Source organism: Stegostoma tigrinum, chromosome 6 (genome assembly GCF_030684315.1).
Source record: "Stegostoma tigrinum isolate sSteTig4 chromosome 6, sSteTig4.hap1, whole genome shotgun sequence".
NCBI lineage: Eukaryota > Metazoa > Chordata > Chondrichthyes > Orectolobiformes > Stegostomatidae > Stegostoma > Stegostoma tigrinum.
In genome coordinates, this window is record NC_081359.1 from 89,243,332 (window position 1) to 89,260,446 (window position 17,115).

A 17,115-nucleotide genomic window follows, 5' to 3' on the forward strand; every position below is an offset into this window, starting at 1 on the left:
TGCAGAGAAGGTTCACCAGGATGTTGCCTCGTCTGGAGGATTTTAGTTATGAGGAGAGGTTGGAAAAACTTAGATTGTTTTCACTGGAAAGACAGAGGCTGACGGACCACATAATAAAAGGTCTACAAAATTATGAGAGGCATGGTTTGAGTGGATCAGAGGCTTTTTCCCCAGGGTGGAAAGGTCAACTACAAGAGAGCACAGATTCAAGGTGAAAGGGGGAAAGTTTAGGGAAGAAATGTGGGGAGAATTTTTCACACAGTGGTGGTGGGTATCTGGAACACCAGTGGAGGTGGTGGTAGCAGGCAGGTTAGCAAAGTTTAAAGTGTATCTTGACAGGCACAAGAATGGGAGACAGAGGGTATAGAAACTGAACATGGACAATTTGTAGTGGTCTAAATAAGGACTGGGAATCCATGCAGGCATGGCAGATCGAAGGGCCTGTTCCTGTGCTAAACTGTATTACATTATATCAGGCAGGTCTTTGCTTATGGAAAAATGTTAAAACTATGCAAAAATTTTCATGAACTGCTTCATAATAATGACTATTGTGTAAATTGTTTTTCTGCACATGATATTTAGTTAACAAAAAAAATTTTCTAGATACTTCTAGTTAAATCAGTTTCACCAGACCGTGCCATTTTAAAAGCTTGGAAGTAACTGCTCAAACAAATATAACTGGCAGGTTGAAGACTTCATGAGTGTACAATACTCCAAATCAGCTGATAATATCATCAAGTGTCCATCTCAAATTCTTTCTTGCACTCTTACTATTATTAGAACATCAAGCACATAATTCAAGTCTAATGCTCTAGCGCAATACTGACTGAATGTTGCACTGTCGTAGGTGTCATCTTTGAGGTAAAACATTAAACCTCAATGTCATCTATTTTTTCAAACTGGCATATGAGCCTGTAGCACTAGACTGAAGAACAGCAAGTGTATTATCTTCAATAGCCTGGTGAAAATGTATCCCTCAAATCATGATCAATAATCATTTTACTTGGTCAATCACTGGTGTTGCTAGAATGAGCTGTCCAGCTAATAGCCACCACATTCCCAACCTTACAACACTTCAAAGTCATTCACTAGTTCTGAATTACCTTAGCTTCTCACTTTCATGCCAGTGCCCTTGATATCTGCAGTAACCCATGTACTTATCCACTCCCATTACTCATCTGCAAAGCGGCCCTTGGTGATATTATTTAAAAACACGAGTCAGTTTCCACACACGCTGACAACATCCAGGTCGACCTCACCACCACCTTTCTCAGACACTCCACTGATTCTAAACTATCAATCTGTTTGTCCAACATCTAGTACTGGGCGAGCAGAAATTTCCTCCAAATAAGTACTGGAAGACTATACTGTCTTTGTCTTCAGTTCACATATTTATCAACACTCTATTCCCCAGCCAGTGATTTTATCCCTCCCTTGTAACAACGTTGAACTAGACTATTCACAGCCATATGTATAGATTACATCTCAGGATGAGTTTCCGACCATATTTATGTGTCAAAGTTGTCTAGTTTCACCTCTGTAACATTGTCCATATCTCGGCTCATCAGCAGAGGGATCTGGATATCCTTACGCGTGAACTGCAAAAAGTATAGCAATTAATTAGCAAAGCTAATAGAATGTTATCATTTTTGCTAGGGAGATTGAATGTAAAATTAAGCTAGTTGTATAGGGCTCTGGTGAGACCAAATGTGGAGTACTGTATGCAGTCTTGGCAGCTTGTTTAAGAATAGAAGTAAATATATTGGAGGCAGTCCAGAAAAGGTTTACTAGACTAATACCTGGAATAGTCAAGGTAGGTTGCACAAGCTTGGCTTGTATCTGGAATTTAGACGGATGACAGGTGACTTGATTGGAACACAGAAGGTCTCGATAAGTCTTTCCGAGGGTAGATGTGATGAGGATGATTCCTCTTCTGGAGGAATCTAGAACTAGATGTCACTGTTCAAACGTCAGGGGTCATCTGCTTAAAAATAGAGAGAGATGACAGGACTTCTTTTTCTATCAGAGGGTTTTGAGGTCTTTGGAACTCTTCTAAAAGGTGATGGAAGCCCAGTCCTTAAATATTTTTAGGGCAGAAGTAGGCAGATTCTTTTAAGTAAGTGGGTGAAAGGTTATCAAAGGTAGCCAGGAACTCTGATTTGAGGTTACAATTAGATTATCAGTAATACTAACAAATGGCAGAGCAAGCTCATGGAGCTGAGTGGCTTACTCCTGCTCCTGATTTGAATGCTAATAAGACACACTCAAAATTGTCTTTGTAACCTGCTGTCAAGACTATTTCAATGCATTTCTGATCAATTTCTCTTTTCTACCCTTCATAAACTTGCAGTCATCTAGCTTTTTGTTGCCTTTGTCATAAATTGTACCCAATTCTGTTCACCCATCATTCCTGTGCTCTCTGACCTACGTTGGCTCTGGGTTAAGAAATATCTCAATTTCAATATTCTGATCCTTGCTTTCAAATCACTCCAGTGCATCCCTTGCCTCTTATCTCCACCAGCCATATACACTATTATCTGCAGTCTTAATTCAATCCACTTGGGCATCTTCAATATTAATCATTCTACCACTGGTGGCCATGCCAAGGTCCTAAAGCTCTGGAATTCCCACCGCTCTGTTAAGCTTTTTCTTAAACAAAGCTTTTGGTCATTTGCTTAATATCACCTTATATAAGTCTGCAAATCTTGTGTCACAGTTATCCTATGAAGTGCCTTGTGACATTTTATGCATCGCATAAATTCAAGCTGTTGGCATATTGAGAATGTGAAAATTGCTATGTAAATCTAAGTTTTGCATTTTTAAACTATCAGCCTTATGAAGGTCTGTTACAAACAAAGCCTCTTACTTTACACATAAAGGAACGTTTTTTGGTTAAGAGCTCCTGCAACTTCTCTGTTGACATTTATGCTTAAATTGTACCTGAAGAATACCGAAAAATATATTTCATGCAATAAATATTAAGCGTAACTCTGCAAATGCTTCCATTGATGAACAGTAGCAGTTTAAGTTACAGAAAATTCATCACTTCCACCTGCACAAGTGGAATAATGAGTAAGCAGCCAGAATGAATTCGCCCACAATAGTTTTCAGGTATGCATTTATACTGTATGGATTTCTCCAGTCCCTCAGATAACAGCCCACATTTTAAGAGGCACTTTCTTCTCACAAACAGTGGTGGCAACCTTGAACTTTCTTACCGTTGGTGGCAGGCTAATTTAAATTTATGATTGTGAAATCGACATGCCTTCTACTGTACTGTGTACAGTTCTGGTCGCCACATTATCAGAAGGATGTGGATGCTTTGGAGAGCGTGCAGTGGAGGTCGAGCAGGATGTTGCTTGATATGGAGGGCACTAGCTATGAAGAGAGGTTGAGTAGATTGGGATTATTTACATTAGAAAGCTGGAGGTTAAGGGGGGACCTGATTGAGGTCTTTAAAATCACGAGTGATATAGACAGGGTGGACAGCAGGAAGCTTTTTCCCCCCAGAGTGGGGGACTCAATTACTAGCAGTCATGATTTCAAGGTGAGAGGGGAAAAGCTTAAGGGAGACATGCATGGAAAGTTCTTTACGCAGAGGGTGATGGGTGCCTGGAATGCAATGTCAGCGGCAGTGGTAGAGGAGGGCACGATAGCGTCATTTAAGATGTATCTAGACAGATACATGAATGGGCAGGGAGCAGAGGGATACAAATCCTTGGAAAATAGGCAATAGGAAAATATGAAATAGGTTTAGATAGAGGATCTGGATCGGCACAGACTTGGAGGACCGAAGGACCTGTTCCTGTGCTGTAATTTTTTTTGTTCTTGGTTCTTTATTAATTCTTAAAGAATATCAAGGGATAGTGTTCAAATGCTTGTAAATGGAGTTAAGACATGTAACAACCATGATCCAGAATGGCTGCTTAGGCTCGAAGGGCTGAATAGCATTATCCTGCTCCTATCATAATGTTTTGACCTATTCAGGTAATCAGTCAGGTTTAGTCACAATATACATTCCTCGGAAGCTCATCAATTGCTGCATTTTCCCCAGAGTATGAGATTCTACATGAGATTCAATTTCTGCCCTCCCCGAACTCTGGCAGGAAGACAGTCAAGAGAATATAGAACATTTTTAGAACATAGAACATTACAGCACAGTACAGGCCCTTCGGCCCTCGATGTTGTGCTGACCTGTCATACCGATCTCAAGCCCATTTAACCTACACTATTCCATGTACGTCCATATGCTTATCCAATGACGACTTAATGTACCTAAAGTTGGCAAACCTACTACCATTGCAGGCAAAGCGTTCCATTCCCTTACTACTCTCTGAGTAAAGAAACTACCTCTGGCATCTGTCCCATATCTTTCACCCCTCAACTTAAAGCTATGCCCCCTCATGCTCGCCGTCACCATCCTAGGAAAAAGGCTCTCCCTATCCACCCTATCTATCCTCCTGATTATTTCATATGTTTCAATTAAGTCACCTCTCAACCTTCTTCTCTAACGAAAACAGCCTCAAGTCCCTCAGCCTTTCCTCGTAGGACCTTCCCTCCATACCAGGCAACATCCTAGTAAATCTCTTCTGCACCCTTTCCAAAGCTTCCACATCCTTCTTATAATGCGGTGACCAGAACTGTACACAATACTCCAAGTGCGGCCGCACCAGAGTTTTGTACAGCTTCACCATAACCTCTTGGTTCCGGAAGAACCTTCTATTAATAAAAGCTAAAACACTGTATGCCTTCTTAACAGTCCTGTCAACCTGGGTGGCAACTTTCAAGGATCTGTGTACATGGACACCGAGATCTCTCTGCTCATCTACACTACTAAGAATCTTACCATTAGCCCTGTATTTTGCCTTCCAGTTACTCCTACCAAAGTGCATCACCTCACACTTGTCTGCATTAAACTCCATTTTCCACCTCTCAGCCCAGCTCTGCAGCTTGTCTATGTCTCTCTGCAACCTACAGCATCCTTTGTCACGATCCACAACTCCACCGACCTTACTGTCGTCTGCAAATTTACTAACCCATCCTTCTAAGCCCTCATCCAGGTCATTTATAAAAATGACAAACAGCAGTGGACCCAACACCGACCCTTGCGGTACACCACTAGTAACTGGTCTCCAGGATGAACATTTCCCATCAACTATCACCCCCTGTATTCTTTCAGCAAGCCAATTTCCGATCCAAACTGCTATATCTCCCACAATTCCATTCCTCCGCATTGTGTACAATAGCCTATTGTGGGGAACCTTATCGAACGCCTTGCTGAAATCCATATACACCACATCAACTGGTTTAGTCTCACCTACCTGTTTGGTCACCAAACTTGGGTTTGACTTGGTAGAGCCCTTCCTGTCATGAATTACTTCATTAACAGCTACAGAACAATGCTCGAAGACAGTGAGGTCATGCACATCAGCACTAGAATCAATGAAATAATCATCATTATTTGAACATCTTACTCCTGAACAATGTCTTATAATAGAACACTGTACCATGGATGTCTATGTTCTCAAGAAATAGGAAAACTTGGAAAAGACAATGCCAAGATCAGCAATATAAAGTATGTTTTTACACTGTATATATAACACATTGATCAAAATAATGAAGAAGAATCTCTCATTGATTTCAACATCATAATTAGTGCCCAAAGAGGGAAAGAATTTAGAGAATGGTCACAAAGAATAGCAGGGATTATGTTATTTGCTAATGTTACATCAAAATGACTGGGATGTTGATAAAGCAAGAGTAGTGATGCCAACTGAATTCAGAAACTATTAAAACACCAGCAGTTTTACTTGGTTTATCTTTTTGGGACTTCCCATTAAAGCATGACAAACAAGACTGACATCTTACATTACCTACAATCATTCTGGCAGACAATTTTTTTCAAGCAGACCAGCATTGTGTGACAGGAAGACTTATTACAAAATTATAGCAATAATCCAGGACTATAAAGTGGACCACTGAAGGGAGGAGAGCTAGCCATACCGACGTGCATTGTGTTGATGTTCCTGAGGGGACAAAGGCACAGGCCATTGGTCATTTGCCATTAGAAAGCATATTTTTAGTGGGCATAAAGCAAACTACAGATGTTTGAAAAATCAAATTAAAATTAAAACAGAAAATACTGGAAGCATGAAGTAAGTCAGTCTAAGAACATTAGAAATAGGAACACAGTTGGCTAGTCAGCCCTTCGAGCCTGTTCTCCCATTCAATATGATCATGGCTAACCTTTATTTAACTCCAAGCTCCTACATCCTTTAATTCCCCTAATCAAAAATCTACTGATCTCTGTGATCTCCAACGAGGTAAGACAACAGAGCTGATGGTTCAGTTCATGACCTTCTTATGACTATGGAATAGGATTCTTGCAACTTTAAGTGATGGAACGTTTGTGAAAATTATTTCAGTTTCCACATTTGCATCTCGAGTATAATGTCAATTCCGCCTGCATTATAACTAAAACAATGCATTCACTTCAACTCAATTTTTGTGGATTACGCATTTCTTAGCAGTGTGATTCAACATTTCCTCTGCTGTCAACAACTCAATTTGTATACTCACTGAATTAATGAGCTACCAGGAAAAACATGTAAATTTTAAGTAAGTCAAATTACACTTTATTTAGGGAATAGCTAAATTGTCCCTGGTTATGGATATTAAATCCCAATTAAATCCTCAATATGAATTCAACTGACAAGGTGTTTGCATACCAAGTCACACTCAACTTTTGATATAAAGCCTGTTTCATCAACTAGAACATATAGTTCTACGCTGGATTACTCAATTTAAGGTTTTAGTTTGCATGCGGGCAAAGAAACATTGATAAATCAAAATCCCCAGAAAAGAACTATTTTTCAATTTAAAATGTAAATTTCACCTCTGTTGCTACGTTGAGACTCCAGCATCCTGAGGTCAAATGAGAACTAGACAATAATACTGGGACAAAATGGCCTGTAGGTCTGTCTCTCAATTGTAAAGATGAAAGAAATTAACAGATTTTAATATTGCAAAACAGGTTAGATGCCAAAGAAATTTTAAAAAGCCCTGCACACAGATAGACTTAATAAAAAAAAATAATCTCTCCACAATTACACATAGATGAATGAGTTTCCAAAGCTTAATTAGTTCATAGTTTATAATAGAAGATATCCATTATAGCTCTTGAAAACACAGACTGACATACCTTCAATTGTGTTTTATCGTTGTTTGGCCTTTTAACAGGTTATGAACATAAACAATAGATCTGCTGTGCATTATTAAGAAAGATTAAAATGTAGTTACCATCAGGATTATAGAACAAATATACTAAAAAAGCAGCAAAATTTTTAACGTAAAACTGTGCTTCAAAAATGATGCTAAGAACATAAGGAAGAGAAGTAAGTCATGGAACCTTGGGTGTACAATGCTGTGATATTTATTAGGTTTACAGCTGATCTTAATTTCCCTTTCCCATGCGGTTCCCGCAATCTTTGATTTATTACTGTCCAAAATCTATCAATCTCAGCCTTAATGACCAAGCGTCCAGTGCCTTTGGGAATAGAGAATTCCAAAGATTCACATTCTAAGTGAAGAAATTTTTTAACTCCGTTATAAATGGCCGACCCCGATTCTGAAGCTATGCTACTTAGTTCCAGGCTCCCTGGATAAAGGCTCACACCATCCACCTGAATTGAGGCCGCAACCAGGTCTTATTGAATGACAGAACTGGCTCAAAAGGATCAAATGGCTTCCTCCTATTCTGAAGTTCCAGGTTCCCTTATGTCCCATTACTCTTTCAAATCCTCTCAGAATCTTATGACCTTGGTTTTATGGTTATGTCCATGTCAAAGATGCCTAAAATTTTATTTTCTGGTGATCACACATGTGCAGTTACACGTGGAATTCCAGAAATTCCTGTCAGTAATTCTATCACTCCTCCACATGGTGCACTGAAGGCCTTACATGTGAAAATCAATTTGAAATCCCTGAATTAATGTTAACCTCCACAATGTACATAAAAAACTCTTGAGAAAGTTACACTGTTGAATGAACATAACCGTCCTTCTAGCGGGTACTAAATTATAAATACTACCAAATTCTCTTTGACGCTGAAAATCTTCATATTTTTGCAGTAATTTCATTCCAAGATAAATACTCCACATGCTTTACCCTTGAAGTTTTAAAGTCTGTTTACAAAATTTCAATCTTCACCTGAAGGTTACCAGTGACCAGAAACTCAACTGGACTCACTACATTAACACAGTGGCTACAAGAGCAGGTCAGAAGCTGGGAATACTACGACGAATAACTCACTTCCTGACTCCTCAAAGTCTGCCTGCCATCTACAAGGCACATGTCAGGAGTGTGATGGAATACTCCCCACTTGCCTAGATGAGTGCAGCCCCAACAACACTCAAGGAGCTTGACAACATCCAGGACAAAGCAGCCGACTGACTGGCACTACACCCACAGGCATCCACTCCCTCCACCACCGACGCTCAGTAGCAGCACAAGAAGCACTGCAAAAATTCACCAAAGAATCTCAGACTGCAACTTCCAAACCCACAATCACTTCCATCTAGAACAAGGGCAGCTGACATATGGGGATGCCACCATTTCCAAGTTCCCCTCCAAGCTACTCACCATCCTGACTTGAAAATATATCACTGGGTCAAAATCATGGAATTCCCAACCTAATGGCACTGTGGGTCAACCTACAGCTGGTGGACGTTCAAGAAAGCAGCTCATCACCATCTTCTCTAGGGCAACTCAGGATGGGCAAGAAATGCTGGACAGCCTGTGACACTCACAACCCACAAATGAATAGAAAAGAAACACTGAAGAGGAGGAATTTCTATGGAATCCTTTAGTAATCTGTGGAAATTGCTGCCACAGAGGCCTGTGGAGGCCAAGTCACTGAGTGCACTTAAGACAGAAATAGATACGTTCTTGATTAGCGAGAGGATCAAGGGTTACAAAAGTAGGAGAATGGGATTAGGAACATATCAGCCATATTCGAATAGCAGAGCACACTCATCTGTTGAATGGCCTGATTCTGCTCATATAATCTTACAGACTAAGAATCAGGTTAATTTTAAGCAAAAAACGAAAGCCAAAAAATGTACTTATATCTGCCCTATGTCTGGCAAAATAACAATTGGAAGATTCACCATTCCTTTATTTGAAACCACATTGGAGAGTCAATGGTAGTTTATTGAAAAATCACAAAATACTATCGGAATGCAGTGCATTCTTAACAATTGCTTATATGTTAGTAGAGGGTCGACAGTCACATTGCAAACTTACATCACAATCTCTTATCTATGGCTAGGTAGTACATGTAAACAATTCACTGACACTGGCAGTATCAGATGGCACATCAACTTGGAATATCAACAACTGCAATGTAAAATCAGTATTAACATCAACAGAACCATAGTCATTATTTCGTCATTCAGACCATATTAAGAACTGCAATTTTTAAACAGCTTCCATATACGTGACACCCGTAGCTCCAACATCTTTGGGTCACACTACTTTTTAAAAGCCACATCAGTAGTCTTAATTTAAATAATGCACACTGTTTTAAAACACCCCCAGCTACTCTACAGAAAGGAAGCATGGTTCAGTCCAAAAGATACATTGTTGTCAAATGTACTTACAAACACTTGTGAAATTTGCAGCTGTTGGGGGTAAAGGGGCAGGATTTTTCTATGCATTGTGTGCTAATCATAAACCCAGTCATGATGAATGGATTTAATCGCAGATCTTCTCTTCTCCACAAATGGTTTTAAAAAGTCGCAACACTTTTAAACCTAGTTGGCCATTACTCAGTCTCTCATAGCCACTTCGAAAGATCAAAGAATAAAAAGTGAAAATGTTGAACAGAAATATGAAAACAATGGAAAAAAAACTTAATCCAGATTGAGTTGTCAATAAATTACTGAGTTTTCCCCAACAGAACAATCACGGTATTCAACTATAACAGAAGCAAAGTCAAGACTAGTATAGACTTGACAATGAGGCAGAACAAGAGGTATCCAAACTCTCTCATATCAATTTCCTCTTGGGTAGGCTCCAAGAATATAGGAAGACAACTGGCCTTGGACCCAAGACCTTCTGATCAGACAGTGTTAGCAAAGCTAAGGGGAGGCAATGGCCTCGTGGTATAACCGCTGGGCTGTTAATCCAGAGACCTGGATAACATTCTGGGAACCTGGGTTCAAATCCCACTACGGCAGATGGTGGAATTTGAATTCTATACAAATATCTGGAATTAAGAATTTAATAATGACCATGAATCCATTGTTGATTGTCGAGGAAAAACCCATCTGGTTCACTAATGTCCTTTGGGGAAGGAAACTGCTATCCTTACCTGGTCTGGCCTACATGTGACTCCAGACCCACAGCAATGTGTGGCTGACTCTGAACTGCCCTCTGGGCAATTAGGGATGGGAAATAAATGCTGCATAGCCAGTGATGTCCTCCTCCCATTAATGAATAAAAAAAGCTGTCAACAAAAGAGAGCCCAAGCAGATGTATAAAACCTGCTTTTTCAGTATCTTCAGGTTAATCTCTTATGCTTGCAGGCCATACCTGTGTGCAAGGCTATGCAAGGAGATTAGCCTGCAATATGTGTATAAACCATCTATACAGAAGAGTCAACTGATGGAATGAGTATACTGACAGGCCAGGACACACAGCACACTTCAGCTACATTACACCTGGCTAGTGTTAAGCAGAGGAAGAAATACAAGGGTTACGGTTATTACATTTGACAACTCGTAGCACGGATCAAGAGAGCTGATGCCAGGTCTCAGAAGGCTAAGCAGTAAGGGTTTACTTAAGAATCCAATGGCTGTTTCATCAGAATATCTATTAGACAATCAAAATTATCCATGAGCTTACTAGCGCTGAAGTGGATGATTTGTTTACACTGAAAAGGATCCAAAGATTGGGAGTTATAAATTTTAAAATTAAAAGTTAATAGAAACTTCAGGCAGAATCCATTCACAAGGGGAGTGCCGAATACGTGGAATATGTCACTAGTCAAGGTGATTGAAATACATAACCTAAATAAGGTCCTCCAGACATAAATTTCTGGAGACAGGCATGATGAAAAGGATATGTGTGGGGAAACGAGTCTCAGCAAAGTTATCATAGAGACTTTTAGCAGATGTGTCAAATTTCTCTGCACAATTTTAATGGATACATTAACTCAGGTTAACACCTTCATTAAAATAGCAAAAAGAAGAACTCAATACGAGTGCTTGCATTGTGACTTTGTAAAGAAGGCAAGAACATAGGGTTGACATCTGTTACATCTGTATGGGTTTACTCGGTCAGCTGTCCTTTTCCTGTTCCTAAAAGTGCCTGTGACTAGACCTACTGATTTGGAGCAATGTCACATTTGTGAAGTTATACATTTACAAGCTGTAACATGTTTACTGCATTCTGCAGCAACAATGTAAATGCCAAGCACTGAACATATTTAAATAAATATGAAATTACTTTCTGTATAATGTCCCTGAAGTTGGGCTTCCTACTCTGTACATCATGGAAGTAAGACTCAAAACTGAAAAGCATATTTACCCATTGAGTCTTCACGACAATTTTACAGTCACAAAACTTCCACTGTGAATACTTACATTGCACCTTTTGTGTAATAAAATGTTCAAAGGTGCTTTGTAGAAGCAATATCATCAGACAAAATATGAAACTGAGCCACACAAGGAGATATATTAAGATGGTAAAACTGAAAGGGTTTGGTCCTAAAGGCACAACACAAGCACAAAGGTTTAGGATGGAAATTTCATACCTTGGAGGCCTAGATTGCCAGAGGCAAAGCCACCAGAGAGGTGATACAAATTGGAAATGAATAAGATTGCATTTTGGTAAAACAAAATGGGGCAGGACCTGTACAATTAGTGGTAGGCACCTGAGTAGTATTGTAGAACAGAAAAACGTAGAGGTTCAGGTACATGATTGTTTGAAATTTGTGTGACAGCTAGACAGGGTGGTGAAGAAGGCATTTAGCACACTTGCCTTCATTGCTCAGACCTTCTGAGTGTATGAGTCAGGACATCACGTTGAGGTTGTATTGACATTGGTGAGATGTCCTCTGGTACTCTGCGCAGTTCTCATCACCTGCTACGTGAGGGAAATTATTAAATTGGACAGCTTTCAGAAAAGACTTTCCACAATGTTGCTGGGAATGGAGATTTTGACATAAAACATAGGCTGGGACTTGCTTCACTGCAGCATAGCAAGTTGAGGGGTAACCTTACAGAGGTTTATAAATTATTAGGGGCATAGATAAGGTGCATAGCAAAGGCCTTTTCCCGATGGTGAGGGTATTCAAAGGTATGGGACAGATTTTTAAGGTGAGAGGAGGTAATTTTAAAAAGGACATGACAGGTAACTTTCTTTATTTTAAAAGCACAGAGTGGTTAGAGTGTGGAATGAACTACCCCAGGAAGTGGTGGATGCAGGTAGAACATTTAAAAGACATTTGGATAGATACGTGAATAAGGAATGTTTGGAGAAAACGCAGGCAAGCGGGACTAGTTTAGTTTGGGAAGATGATCAACGTAGACCAGTTGGCCGAAGGGTCTGTTTCCATGCTGTATGACTCCACAGAGCTGTATAGAAATATATAGTCATAGAGATATACTGCACAGAAACTGACGCTTCGTTCCATGCCAACCAGATATCCGTTATAAAACTAGTCCCATTTGCCAGCATTTGGCCAATATCCCTCTAAACACTTGCTCTTCATTTACCCATCTAGATTCCTTTCAAATGCTGTGATCGTACCAGCCTCCACCACCTCCTTTGGCAGCTCATTCCGTACCCACACCACCCTTTGTGTGAAAATGCTGCCCCTTGAGTCCCTTGTAAATCTTTCCCTTCTCACCTTGAACCTACACCAGTGATAATGGGAATTGCAGATGCTGGAGAATCCAAGATAACAAAGTGTGAAGCTGGATGAACACAGCAGGCCAAGCAGCATCTTAGGAGCACAAAGATGCTGCTTGGCCTGCTGTGTTCATCCAGCATCACACTTTGTTATCTTGAACCTACACCATCTAGTTTTGGACTCACCCAACCTGGGGAACAGACCTTGTCTATTTACCCTATCCATGCTCCTCATGATTTTATAAATCTCTATAAAGGTCACCCCCAAGCCTCTGACACTCCAGGGAAAATGTCCTAATCCATGCCACGTCTCCCTATAGCTCAAACCCTCCAACCCTTGCAACACCCTCGTAATTCTTTTCTGAACCCTTTCAAGTTTCACAACATCCCTCCAATAGCAGGGAGGCCACAATTACACACAGTATTCCAAAGAGTGGCCTAACCAATGTCGTGTACAGCTTCAACATGACCTTCCAACTCCTATATTCAATGCACTGACCAATAAGGGCAAGCATACCAAACGCCTTCTTCACTATCCTACCTCCTTGCAACTCCACTTACAAGGAACTATGAACCTGCACTCCAAGACCCCTTTGTTCAGCAACACTCCCCAGGACCTTACCATTAAGTGTTAAAGTCCTGCCCTCATTTGCCTTTCCAAAAATGCAGCACCTCTAATTTATCTAAATTTAACGGAATCTGCTACACCTCAGCCCATTGGCCCATCTGATCAAGATCCTCGTGTACTCTGAGGTAACCTACATCACTATCCACTACATTTCCAATTCTGGTGTCATCTGCAAACTTACTAACCGTAGCTCCTATGTGCACATCCAAATCATGTCTATAAATGATGAAAAGCAGTGGACCCAGCACCGATCATTGTGGCACACTGCTGGTCACAGGCCTCCATTCTGAAATGCAACACCCACCTATCTGCTCCTTTATCCATGTTCCATCCGCCTCCCCCTCTCTATTTATTACAGAATCCTCTTTCCCTTCCCCATTTCTGAAGAAAGGTCCAGACCCAAAATGTCAGCTTTCCTGCTCCTCTGATGCCGCTTGGCCTGCTGTGTTCATCCAGCTCTGCGCCCTGTTCCCTCTACCACCACCCTCTGTTTTCTACCTTCGAGCCAGTTCTGATAATTCTCCCGCTGTCCATGTGATCTGTCCTTGCTAACCAGTTTACCATGAGGAACCTTGTCAAACACCTTATTGAAGGTGTAGATCACATCCACCACTCTGTCCTCAATTCTCTTTGTTACTTCTTCAAAGAACTCAATCAAGTTCATGAAACACAATTTCTCATGCACAAAGTCATATTGACTATCCCTAATCAGTCTTTGCGTTTCCAAATACTGTCTCTCAGAATGCCCACAATCGATGTCAGGCTCACCGGTCTATAGCTCCCGAGCTGTTCCTTACCACCTTTCTTAGATGGTGGCACCATGTTAGCCAACCTCCAGTCTTCCAGCACCTCACCTGTGGCTATCAATGTTACAAATATCTCAGCAAGGGCCCCAGCAATCACTTCCCTAGCTTCCCTATAAGAGGCCAGAATTGGAAAATTGCAATGTTCATGGAAGTTTGGAGAAGGTTACAAAGATAGAAAGAATCAAGGCCACTAGGAATTTGAACACAAACAAGAGGCGCTCTCATTTGTAGTCACTGGGCTGGAAAAATATGACACCAACCCACAAAAGAAAATGTCAACAAATGTTGCTCGAACTGATAGGTTTTGAAGAGTGCCTTAAAAGACGAAAGACAGTTGTAAAGGTACAAAGGTGTAAGCTGATATGACAGAGTTTAGCCAAAAATGTGGGGTAGCTAAAATCAAGGATGCTCAGGAGACCAGAATTAGAGCAACACAGGTAACTCAAGAGGCTTGTGGTGCTGGAGGAGGATATTACAGAGGCACAGAGGATATGAAGTCAGGAGTAGACCTGAAAACATGGATAAAACTTTTAAAGTCAACATATTGATGGATGGGAGCAAATGTAGATCAGCAAGCACATGGGGTGAACTGAGAATAAAACTTGCGTCACCCAATGTAAAATTGACACCTGGGATTTTCCGCAGTATAGAAACAACATAACATTAATCTCCATTGTCATCAATGGTCCGTTTCATGCCCAGGCAGAAAGTTAAAAACCTACACCCATGAGCCAATTATTTTGGACTAAACAGCAAGCCTTATAAAATTGTCTATCCATAATAAGAAAATATACTCCATCTAAGTTTCCACAATGTACAGAAAGTATCCTCAAAATGGACACAATTTTTGAGCAAACTTTAGTTGCTCTGCGACCAACAATTATTACAATTTACAATGTGGCATTGTGATATCCAATGTGTCAATCATTGGATTGTCAATTATCAAATTCAACATAGATTTAACCACAGAACACTTTTAAAAAGAGGTTTTTTTTTGTCCAATTTTTACCTGTTCATTTGAAGACAGAAATACATTCTAGGTATTGTTCTCTGAGCATTAGTCACCCTCTGATATTTTGACTCGCAAGTTATTATTGTGCCAAATGATCACCTGGTTTAACTTGAGCAATATCAGCCTCCTGTAGAGCTGTCCAGTCTGTAACATTCGCCAATTGCATCGTTACAGCTCTGTAATTTTATTTCCCTCAAGTACCCATTCAACTTCTCTCAACCATTACCATCAGCTTTGTGGGCAAGTTCCAAGTCAAAACTAGTTGTTGCATCAAGAGTTCTTCCTCACACTCTTTGGATCTCTTGCCAAAAATCTTTAAATCTATGTACCTTTGCCCTCCTACCATCTGATAATGGGAACAGCTTTTATTTGTTCATTTTATTTAAACTTGACAACCTAAGACATATGCATCAAGTTTCCTCTGAACAGTTTTTACTACGAGGAAAGCAACCCCAGCTTCTTTACCACAGCCATGTGATTAAATTCTTTCATCCAATGAATCATTCTGATAAACCTTCTCTGCACCATGTCAAAGACCATCTGATCTATCTTCCCTCAAAAATGGTTGACTTTCAGGCAGATCAAATGGTAAAACTGGTTTAAAAACTGTGTAAATCGTGTTTCTTTGGAGGACTGGCTGGTGTGCTGCCAATATTATAGAATCAGAGAATCCCTACAGTATGGAAGTAGGCCATTGAGCCCATTCAGTCCACACTGACACTCCAAAGAGTATCCCATGCAGACCACCCAGCCCGTCCCTTGTAACCCTGCATTTCCCACAACTAATCCATTTAACCTGCCCATCTTTGGACCGTGGTAGGAAACCAGAGCACCCAGAGGAAACACACACAAAAATGTCTGTGTGGAGCTTGCACAGTCGCCCGAGGGTAGAATCAAACTCAGGTCCCTAGCACTGTGAGGCGTCAGTGCTAACCACGGAGCCACCCTGCCACCCTATATTCTGTAGGGGAATCCCCATGACATTTCTGTAGCTGAATATTTGCAAACTATTTGGCCTTGAGAGGCATCCTAGCCAAGTCAAATCCTGTTCTCAACTGATATCAACACACGGGTATTTCCAGTTGAGGTCACTAGGTAGCATTCTGGAATGGGAAACCGGGCTGATTGCTTCCACACACAAACCCAGAGGCGTTGAGGGTAACTGTCATGTTCCAAACTGCTGAGAGCACTATTTCACCACAGTTTAGCAGCTGAACCAGATCTTCTACTCTTCATGAATTAGTAAGGGTGATTTAAAAGGGTTTTACCTATCTTTGCAGTAAGATTGCAATGGCTAGTATAAATAGAGGATTATCAATACCTTCTCCACACATACAATGCAAAACTGTAACACAGTGAGCAACTTTCAGTCAATCTCAAGTGAAAATAAAACAAATTTCAGAGCAAGTATTATTATTCACATATATAGGATTGTTGCAATATAGATTTCATTTATTTCCAAATTTGGAAGACAAGGGAAAGCAGTTAAAATGTTGTAACTATGTCATCACGGTGCAATATGTGGAATTAAGGTATATAGTTTGGTGCTTCACTGAAAGCTAGTTGTAAAAGCTCTTTAGTCCATTTATATACATGTACATTCCCAAATACTGCGATATGGTTTGATCTAAAATTAATTGCACATACATGTTAAATAAATGCACACATTCAATGAAGCTGCATAAAATGTATTGTGCTAGGTCTACTAAGTAAATGCCAAACAGTAAAGATGGAGAATAAACACACTTTCACAT

The 17,115-nt window shown here is 40.3% G+C and overlaps 1 protein-coding gene across 6 annotated transcripts in view; it reads right to left on the reverse strand.

The window, feature by feature from the left end:
- LOC125453489 (F-box-like/WD repeat-containing protein TBL1X) overlaps positions 1-17,115 on the reverse strand; it is a 362,600-nt gene that overhangs the window by 344,290 nt on the left and 1,195 nt on the right. The window contains exon 2 of one of the 6 annotated variants that reach the window (XM_059646753.1): positions 5,322-5,433. The exons of the other annotated variants lie outside the window; for them this stretch is intronic. The gene's annotated coding sequence lies outside the window, so the exon portion shown is untranslated. The remainder of the gene's footprint in view (positions 1-5,321; positions 5,434-17,115) is intronic. 6 annotated transcript variants of the gene reach the window in all.